The sequence below is a fragment of the Dipodomys ordii genome, unplaced genomic scaffold (assembly GCF_000151885.1).
Source record: "Dipodomys ordii isolate 6190 unplaced genomic scaffold, Dord_2.0 Scaffold93, whole genome shotgun sequence".
Lineage (NCBI taxonomy): Eukaryota > Metazoa > Chordata > Mammalia > Rodentia > Heteromyidae > Dipodomys > Dipodomys ordii.
The window spans coordinates 8,809,727-8,820,783 of record NW_012267309.1 but is presented as its reverse complement, the minus strand read 5'-3'; positions in this window follow the sequence as shown (position 1 = coordinate 8,820,783).

Sequence of the window (11,057 nt, the reverse complement as noted above, 5' to 3'; positions counted from 1 at the left end):
CCAATAAATCACCAGAAAACCGGAAGTGGTGCTGTAGCTCAAGTGGTAGAGCACTCGCCTTGAGCTGAAGAGCTGAAGGACAGTGCCCAGGCCTAGAGTTCAAGCCCCACGACCGACAAAAAAAAAATAAATAAATAAAATAAAAATTTTAAAAAAGAAATAAAAATAAATTTTAAAAACTCATTTTCATTTTAGAACTACTTTCTAAATTATATTTTAGATAGATCTGTCTACTTCCTAAAAGCTATAAGTCTGAAGCTTTATAAGAGCTGGCAAATGTTATCAATAATTAGTACAACAAAGTGGCACTTCCAGATTTCTGACAATGAACTCTTCATTCTCAACTCTGTAAGAAGAAAAGTTTGATTAATTCACAATTCTACTTAACCCTTAAATGTTGTAGTAAATATTTCACTTTTGTAGAAAAGAACTTAATTGTTTTAGCAGCCAGTAAGCTTAAATATATAATACAAGTATTATTGGTTTACTTTTTAAAATAGGATAGTAATTAATAAAACACAAACAGCACAGCTAGATGCAAATGAACTCATGAAACTACAACTGGTGTAGCATTTTCCCCCAATGTTTTATTTTCTTTATTTTTATTGATTTTATACAGAAGTAAAAAAATTCAATGTGTTTTAAGTTGCATGTTAAGCATTATTAGTCTAATATTTAACTCTACAAGAATCTTTAATCTGTGTCATGGGAAAAGGTTTTATTTTGGCAAGCAGTCAGACCTTTATTTTGTGCCATCATGGGCCATAAGCTCAGGGCTTGGTTACTGTCATTGAACTTCTTTGCTCAAAGCTTGTGCTCTGCCACAAGAGCCACAGGTTCACTTCTGGCATTATTCTGGTAATGTATTGATCATAAGAGTCTCATAGACTTCCTTGCTTAGGCTGGCTTCAGATCATAATCCTCAAATCTCAGTCTCCTGAATAGCTAGGAATATAGATGTGAGCCACCAGTGCCTGGGTTAGATATTTTGTTATACACTGAAAGTTCTTGGTAAATGTGTTTATTATAAAAGTTTGGAATAGAGAATATCTATGAATGCTCATATCACCACAGAAAAAATAACAATCTTTGATTTAATAAGTTGGAATCTGAAAATCACAGATTTTTGTGGAGAAAAATTTATCTTTGCTGTCAAATGAAAATATATTTAAAAACAAAATCCTATTAATAAAATCAGTGGCCTTTGAGATGATATAAAGGCTAAATTATAAGCTATGATGTGGCAACATTTTTAGTTAAATTATATATTACTCTGCAGTTTTAAGACATATCAAAATACATTCCACTTATTAAATTAAATTAGAAATTATTATAGCCCTAAATCATCATTTCTTTTGTCCACATGTCTATGTGTATTACTGAAACCTTTAGGGTCATAATAGCTGCTGATATATTTTATCATTTTGATTCAAGAAATCAAATTTTCTTCTTTGTCTTTTAGTTTGGAATGCCCAATATCCCATCCCAAATTACTTGTTAGTCCTTATGTTTTTTTCTACATTAAAATATCTGGGTATTATCTATCTGAGTATCTATTTATCTATCTAATGTAAATGTATATATTTGCATATATGTACTTGTATATGTCTTATAAATATACATGTATACATATGTATACATGTATATATTTGTGTAAATATGTCTACATGTAAATATACATATGTATAATATTTCTCACAAGAAAATACAGCCATTTATACAATTTGTCTCTTAATTCTTATATTACTACAATACTAGATTTGAGCAAATTTCTTATATTAGTTGGTTTCACTCTATTATGCAAAAATAAACTGCATAATTTTTGCAATACAAAGTATGAGAGAAAATGAGGTCTCACAAAATATATATATGCACACATACATTCATATATAAACACATATAGATCATATATAAATGATCATTATAATAATGATAATCATAATCTTTATATCGATTGCAGTATGGATCCATTTCTCTGAGTTATCTTTGGATAACCAATAGAAAACTCATAACGCTTTTTTTTTTTATTTGTAAAGATACTGTACAGAGGGGTTACAATTACATGGGCAGGATAATGCATACATTTCTTACCAAGCATTGCAGCCTCCTCCTTTTGTTTACCCTTCACATCCCTTCCCAGCCTCCCCCCTCCACCCCAATCCCAACTTTCTCCTTCCCCCGTTCCCCCCCCCCCCACCAACGTTGTAAAACTCGTTTTGGACATGACAACTTGTACTTCTCATTGTTGCAACAGGTCCACCTGTATCTTTAAACAGCTGGTTTTTCCCCATCTCCTCCTCAAGTTATACTGACATCAAATATAGTGAAAGCAGGGGTTATACTGTGGGGGAGGGACATACAAAGCAACAAAGAGATAATCTTATAGTGCATTAGAAACACATGCATGAAAGAAAAAAACATTAAGATACATATCTAAGGGTTCAATTTCCTGACATCACATTATCTGACCTTTTCCGCTTGACTCATAGATATACTAGATATTGCAAATAAGGGAAACCATGGGACCTATGTTTCTTTGGGCCTGGCTTACTTCACTTAATATAATTTTTTCCAAGTTTTTCCATTTCCTAACAAATGGGGCAATGTCATTCTTTCTGATGGAGGCATAGAATTCCATTGTGTATATATACCACATTTTCTGGATCCATTCATCTACTGAGGGGCATCTGGGTTGGTTGCATATCTTAGCTATGGTAAATAATGCTGCAATAAACATAGTTGTGCTGGTAGCTTTAGTGTGGTCTTGTTTGTAAACATTTGGGTAAATGCCCAAAAGTGGGATTGCTGGGTCATAGGGGAGCTCTATGTGAAGTCTTTTGAGGAACCTCCATACTGCTTTCCAAAGTGGTTGAACAAGTTTACATTCCCACCAACAATGAGTAAGGTTCCTTTCTGTCCACATCCCCTCCAGCATCTGTTGTTGTTAGAGTTCTTGATTTTTGCTGTTCTCATAAAGCTTTTAAAGCAGCTTTGCTGGCTTAAGTGTAGTGCAGTTGGGTACCTGCTCATAGATTTTTTTCTCAAGTCAGTCAAGGCATCAGAGATAGAGTCTAACAGCTATCAGTTAGGCAGTTAATTGCCTAGGCACCACAAATCTTATCTCATTTAAAAAAAATTAAAAGTGGTGCAAGTATATTATTAAACTGGTGATATTTACCAGTATAGTATATTTTTTATAGTATTCTAACAATTTTTAACTCCTTCCTTAATGTTCCCAGATAAGATAAGTTTCTGGACGCTTTCTCTGTTACTACTGTTATTGTCGATTCCATATTCAGTTTTTCCCTTAACCTTTTCCAAATTAATTAGAGATAAAGTAGAATTTAGGATAAATTTTCAATAACCCTGTCTTTCAAAAACAAATTTCCAGAAGGATCTCAACTATCACTGTTGCATGTATTAGCTTAGACATTTTAGTTTAGTCACAGCCAATGTCAATTTAAAACAGTGTAAAATATACAAAAATGCTAACGTGTTTCTACACATAAACAGAAATCAATAGCACCATCAAAACCCTAAAGATGTTTGCCTTGTCAAAGTTTGTATGTTTCACATTTTCCTATTGACATTTCCTCTAAAATATACAAATGGTCAGACTTATGTTATCTGATTGTTACATGTGGTTGCTCAGATTATTATATGGCAAGGTAATATTTTCACCCAAGAATTTTTGGCTGACATTTGAAAATAGATATATACATTTATATGGGGTAAAATGTGATATTTTAATTTGTATTGATAGTGTATAATTTTCAAATCAAATTAATATCTGCAGCACCTTAAAGTTTTATCATTTCTTTTGTACTTACATTCAAAATCCTTAATTCTAGATATTTTGTAATAAGATAAATATTATTTATTATAATAAAACATATTATTTTAAGCTATATCTACCCTACCATGCTATAAAGATCCCTACTCTCCCTGTCTTAGCTTTGATAGTGGAGGCCATTGATCAACTCCCTTATCTGTCTTTCCTTCCTGCAACCCTCCCTAGATTCCGTTTTCCATTATTCTAGTATTGATGACTATAAGAACAACTTTTAAATAGCACGTGTTAATTTGAATTTGAAGGAAAACTACATATTTACAGTAAATTGCGGAGTCAAGATAAAATAGTTACAAGCTATCTGTTGTAGGTCTGGCACTTTTCATTACAAGGAATAAAGATCTTCCTAGTCTTCCTAGATAGCAGCTTTCCCTTCTATACCTACCATCTAAATCCATTTGTATAGTAAGCACAATTTGATATAATGTATGATGGTAACTGCAATATCTCTCCCTTCCCAAAGTTTAGAAGATTTGGTTTTAGAATTTTAAATGCATTTGGACAGTTTGGCTTACAACAACCTTAGCAAGTGGCCTCTCCATTATTGCCATTTTGTAAATAAAACAATTACACAAAGAGGGTACATGACTCTCCTACTGTGACAGTAGAGCTGGAATTTGAAACATGTTCTTATCTTTTTAATCACTCTTCTTTGACTCACCCTCATCTCTGATTTTCAATCTCTTTCTAGACAGAACCTGGAATAAAAACAGAAAGGATTGTGTAGAGAAACTCAGTTAATGTTAAGTTTGAAAGTTTAAACAATGTTAAGTTTGAAAGTTTAAACAATGATATAACAGTGCAGGTTGACCAGTTGTAACAAATATGTATTACTAGTTGGGGATATTGATGATGAAGGCTACATGTGTGGGAGGAGAGAATTCTGGTGTTTGCCTGTATCTTTTCCTAATTTTACTGCGAATCTAGGACTGCTTGGAAAAAGTATACAAGAAAAATTTCTGTTTGAATATTCAATGACTAGGTTGAAGCTTAAAATTAATCCTCTTAAGAATACAATCTGCCTATTTAAGTCTTAACCAAGGCTTTCAAAAGCTATGCGTGTAAAGCATTCTATCTCTATAATCCACTTGCTTGTAGACAGATTCTATCCTTGTCTCTTTATCTTTAGGTGTTCAGTTTCTTAGTGATATTTTGTTTGATTTATGGAATCCTAACACTTTGTGGCTGTGAAAGCCACAGGCTTTTCTATCTTCTTTTGAAAGATTTCTATGAGATTAAAAGCAAGAAATTTTCCTTCTCTTATAACAGTAGGAAAGTAAGTGCTTTTTAACATGCCAATTTTTTTCCCACAGAAGTGATTTTCTTCAATATTCTTGTAATAAACATGAACTATGGATATTATTTCTTTGTTTTATGAATAATTTTATAATCTCTTACAAGAAATCAGTAATTTAATTAGTAATCATTGCAATATATTATAGTTTTAAAATGAGGGTTAAATTGATATGTTCTGAAAAAATTAATCATTTATAAGTTTTTAAACCAGAAGTTCATTAGTATCTCTTTTCTTTCTTCCTTATGAAAAGGGGCAAACACAGAATATCTATTATACATTTATCTTAAGTCCTAATTTAAATTAAGGGTATCAGATCTAAATATACATATATGCATCTACATATGTATACATATATTCCCATTATATTTGTTATTCATATTTATAAATGAGTATATGCTTTAATTATTGTCAATAATTTAATTATATTTTCTCATTGATAGTTGATAGGGGTTGTTCTGTTGCAGACAAATCTAGATATTTGTTTATATCCATTGTTAATGTATGCCTAAGAAAAGTTCTGTTAGTGAGATGATATTCTGGTGTTAGAGGTCTTTTGCCTTGACAGTAGTTTAGGTTATTTGAGACTGGACTTTTTCTATGCTAACAGCATCTATCATTTCAAATGTATCCCTTAGGAGTAGCTTGGCACATGCACCTTTATATTCTTCACACTAGCAGTTAAGAGGGGAAGAACTGAAGACATTTTCCATGACTGTTTAAATAACTAACCAATTAATTGAACCACTATGCAAATGTTAATTTCCTGTACACATATCCTGAATTATTCTAGACACTGCCAAGGATACAGCTACTTTATTCTGAGGTCTTTGGCTACAATGGTTGTGAGTCAGCTCTATTGGGCTTTACATTCTACCTGATGTCACTCATTTTATGTGTGGAAACATTCCCAGGTTAATAATTTGCTCATGGTAATTGGCATAGGTTTCCATTATCATAAGTGTACTTAAATTTCTCCTATGATTTCATGTTGAGGAGATGAGAATAAGAGCTTTTTCTATCTAGTCAGACATTGTAAATTGGAAATATTTATAAAGCTAAATGTTATAATAACTATGTTCATGAATAGGAAGGATTATCCCTATATAACGCTTTTTATGGAAAAAAACCCTCTAAGACCATTTAGATATAGGCAATTTAATCTAAGTTACATAATTGGAATTGCAAATAAAAATGGATAGTAGCTGCTAAATGTAGTCTGGAGATTTTAAAAAGGTAATATTAATGGTGGCCAATTTTCTCCTAAATTGTTTTTATAAGAGTTCATTTTAAGATGGTATGTTGATGGTTTCTGTACTTTGCAAACTCAATAAACATCTCTCTAGATTACGATTTGATATAACAATTTACTAAATAGGTGTATTACATGTTCCATTTACTTAATAATTTCTCCCTCAGGAGTCTAAATCACATTTACAGAAGTACAAATAATTTTTACAGTGCTTCTTTGAAAAAGAATAGAAAGAACAGCCTAGAGAAGTAAAACTTATAATAAAGTACAAGAAAAATGACACGAGAACATGCTGCCAGATTCTATACTTATATACCAGGAGATAGGGATTTATTTTTTATCTAAAATTAATAATATCTATTTCTAGTCATTGTTATCCTTGACAAGTAGGAAGGAAAGGAAGTTAACAAAAGACAGGAAAAAGATCTCAAGGGATCACGACTCTAATTTACCAAAAATCCTTTCCAAGAAATGAATCCATGTTCTATGTGAAATATTGCAAGACACTAGTAATAAATCTGCCTCTCAAGTATTTTTTTAGTTCTCAATTATTTTTCTAGTTCAAAATCTATTTATTGCAGCTATATTTTATGCTCAGTCTTGTGCTCATTGGTAAGTTCATTAGCATAGGAGCTAGTTATTAATATTCTTTGTAAAGAGAAAAATTCTTAGTTAAGAAATGTCCACTCTTTGTTACAAATGAGGGAAACCATGGAGCCTGTTTCTCTGTGTCTGACTTATTTCACTTATTTTCCCAAGTCTTTCCTTTTTCTTATGAATGCAGTGCTATTCTTTTTTTTTTTTTTTTTGGTCGGCCGTGGGACTTGAACTCTGGGCCTGGGCGCTGTCCCTCAGCTCTTCAGCTCAAGGCGAGCGCTCTACCACTTGAGCTACAGCGCCACTTCCCATTTTCTGGTGGTTTATTAGTCTCACGGTCTCTCCTGCCCGGGCTGGCTTTGAACCGTGATCCTCAGATCTCAGCCTCCTGAGTAGCTAGGATTACAGGCATGAGCCACCAGCGCCCGGCTCCAGTGTTATTCTTTCTGATGGAAGCATAGAATTCCATTGTGTATGTATACCACATATTCTTCATTCATCTACTGAGGGGCATCTGATTTGGTTCCATATCTTAGCTATGGTAAATAATGCTTCAGTGAACATGGTTGTGCTGGTAGACATTAGTATGAGCTTGTTTGTGGTCATTTGGGATGACCACAGTGGGATGACCAGAAGTGGGATTGCTGAGTCATAGGAGAGCTCTATGTTTAGTCTTTTGAGGAACCACATCATTGCTTTCCAGAGTAGTTGGACAAGTTTACACTCCCACCAACATGTAATCGTGTTCCCTTTTGGCCACCTCTCCATCAGCATCTGGTGTTATTATTTCTTGATAATGGCCATTCTAACTGGGGTGAGGTGGAATTTCAATGCTGTTTCTATTTGCATTTCTTTTATGGCTAGTTATATTGAGCATTTTTTCATGTGTCCATTGACCATTCTTATTTGCTCTTCAGAGAAATCTCTCCTTAAATATATACCTAGGATAGTCCTAGAAAAGAATCACAGTAGCTCAATATCTATATACATATGGTCATATAAGATGTGAAATGAACTCTAAGAAATAGAAACAAGAGGTTTTTCTTTGATCTGGTTGTTTTTAATGTTCTATGTATGTGAAGTTTTTTCTTTTTTTCCTTATGGTTTATCCCTTATTGTCACTGTATTTGATTTTGCTACCCTGTTTATTGTATATACATTTATCTGAATTAGGGAAGGGTAGGGGAACAACAAAATGGTGAGACGAAGGACAAAGTGTAAACCACTGCAACAGCAATTATTCACAAGACAATATGTTGGAAATGAACTTTACAACTTGCAGAGGGAAAGTGGGAGAAAAATGAGGGAGGGGGCAACAATGTTTGACAAGAAATGTACTTACTATTTTATGTCTATAACTGTAACCCTTCTGCGTATCACCTTGACAATTAAAATTTAAAAATAGAAATGACCACTGTTGGTGTTAGTGTAATCTTGTGTACTTTTGATGCATCTGTATATAAATAACTAAGTTATGACAAAGACCATTGGGGGAGAGTTGAGGTGTGAATGGATGGAATTCTTTTTGTAGAAAAAAATATTTAATTTTTTGTGATTAAAATAATTCACTGATCACTCTCCTGGAGTCCAAAGATAGAAAAAAGTAATACACAATTGCATCATACCTAAAAATATTATTGAAAATATTCCCTAGTAAAAAATTCACATTCTAAAAGTTCCTTACTTAGCAGGGAACATACTAAAATGTAATGAAAGTAACATTTTGTATGTACACATAGAATATTTTTTCAGTATTTTAGGAAATCAAATATGAGTGTCAATCAAAACAAAATAAATTGCTATATATTGGATGTGCTTGTGCTGGTCATTAATTACAAAGTTGAACTAATAATGGATAATAATTTCTGGAAACTCAGTTAATCTTGTATATTTGTAAACAGTGCTGTGAAGAAGTTAAAAAGAATGATGAGATTGTAAAGAAAGAACAATAGCTAATCCTTGAATATGGGGAAAAGTTTTATCAATAAAATGAAACATGTAGAGCTTTGCATTCTGAATGAAAAGTTTGATAGGTAAAAATATTAAAGGATGAACTTAAAGTGGAAAATCTATCCAGTGGTTTAGATCATTATCCCTCTGTGATTTATCTCTCTGTGTTTATTGACCTTATATATAGCTGTTTTGAACCAATCATATGTGAGCAGTAAAACCATGCATATTCTTTTCATTCTCTGAATTTTTTTCAGATTTTTGTCCCCTGTAATTTAAAGGTTTTATAGTAATGAAATCTCTGTTCTCTCTGAGTAGAATTCAACTGTGGCCCATTTTCTGTCATTGCTCTACCTCAATTAGAGTGTCATGGGTTTCTTTCTTCTCTGCACAGACCTCTAAACTTTGTCCTGGCCAGTCCTGAGGAAGGGCTAAAATGCAAAGTACACTCTCCTTTCTAGCTAACCAGATAATCAACTTACTCAGCTCTTCTCTCATGCAATCTAGTCACTTCTACTAACCTGCCTAAAATTTCTGCCAGCTATAGTTACCTTTTCCTATAAAAGAAAAGACAAAAGATTGTTTTCAGAGAGAAGAACTGTATGGTTTTGAGATGCAAGCATGTCTCTGAGATAGCAGCATTCTTCCAATCACAAAAGTCTTTTAAAATAAAAGCTCTTCTTATCTAAGTCTGGATTTGTTATTATCCAGCAAGTTCTATTGCTGAGACGTGGGTTGAGTACTTGCTTCCCTTTAGTCAGTGTAATCTATACACAGGATTTCATGCTGGGTCCTCTGATCTTTTATGTCTTTCTTTAACTGATCATTAGAATCCACAGTGGTGAATCACAATTCCTACTCCAGTAGTCTTCTCACTCTTCTCTGCATAGGGATTTAGTCTCTGCTTCCAATTAAGCAAGACTCTTCCTAACATTTTCAGGCCCCATGAAGAATTTCTACCTCTCTTGTGAGATTTCTGTGATTACCTGAATACTAGTCTACAACTCCAATGGGTAGTCTTCATTTTGGTTAGCAGGTTTTTTGTTGGGTTTTTTTTTTTTTTTTTGAGTCCGGTCGTGGGGCCTGAACTCTGGGCCTGGGCGCTGTCCCTTGGCTCTCAGCTCATGGCTAGTGCTCTAGCACTTGAACCACAGCGCCACTTCCGGCTTTTTTCTGCTTATGTGGTGCTGAGGAATCGAACCCAGGGACTCATGCATGCCAGGCAAGTGCTCTACCACTGAGTCACCTTCCCAGCCCTAGTTAGCAGTTTTTTTCTGCTGATATTTATCTGCTCTTCCCTATGAAAACACTTTCAGTTTAGGATCTCTATTTTTCTTGAGATCTCCCTAAATTGGGTCAGCTATGAGGAGTCCTGGAAGCTAGGGGTTCACAACCCCCTAAACAGTAGAGTACAACCATACTATAGGGTGGAGTTAACTCATGACATTATTGTCCTCTTTCATATTTCTTTCTGTATCTTTTGGAGTTAATGATTTACAATATAGTCTTGGAATTCTACAACCTCTTTAAGATAGAGATTTTTCATGTTGAAATGTTAATATTTACTGTTCCCTTGGAGAACTCACTCTGAAATCCAAGTCTCTTTTCCCACTTGTCTTTCACTGCTAGTAGCTTTGATAAGTCATCTCTTGTCTTTTAAGCCTGTTCACATCTCCCCAACCTCTTGGAAATCTTCACATTCAAAACTGTACATCATCCTCCTGGTTACCTTTGAACTACAGGGTAGCTACAGCAGCATGGTGCAACTGTGAGGCACAGCAGTTTCAAGATGTAGAGAGATCTCTTTGCACACCTCTCTCAATTGCTTCTAAAATCTGAGGAAATGGAAAAAGTTATTTCAGGATTCTTTGACAAAGGACTCATTAGTTCTAACTCCTGAACATTCTCATTTTACTTCTAGTAAAAGACCAAACCAGCCCCAACCAGCCCCATTAACTAACAAAAAACATGAAAGACTATTGATTGGCTGCACATTTTCTTTATTTTTTCTTTCTTTTTTTGGGGGGAGGGGGTCCGGTCATGGGGCCTGAACTCTGGGCCTGGGCACTGTCCCTCAGCTCTTCAGCTCAAGGCTAGCGCTCTACCACTTGAGC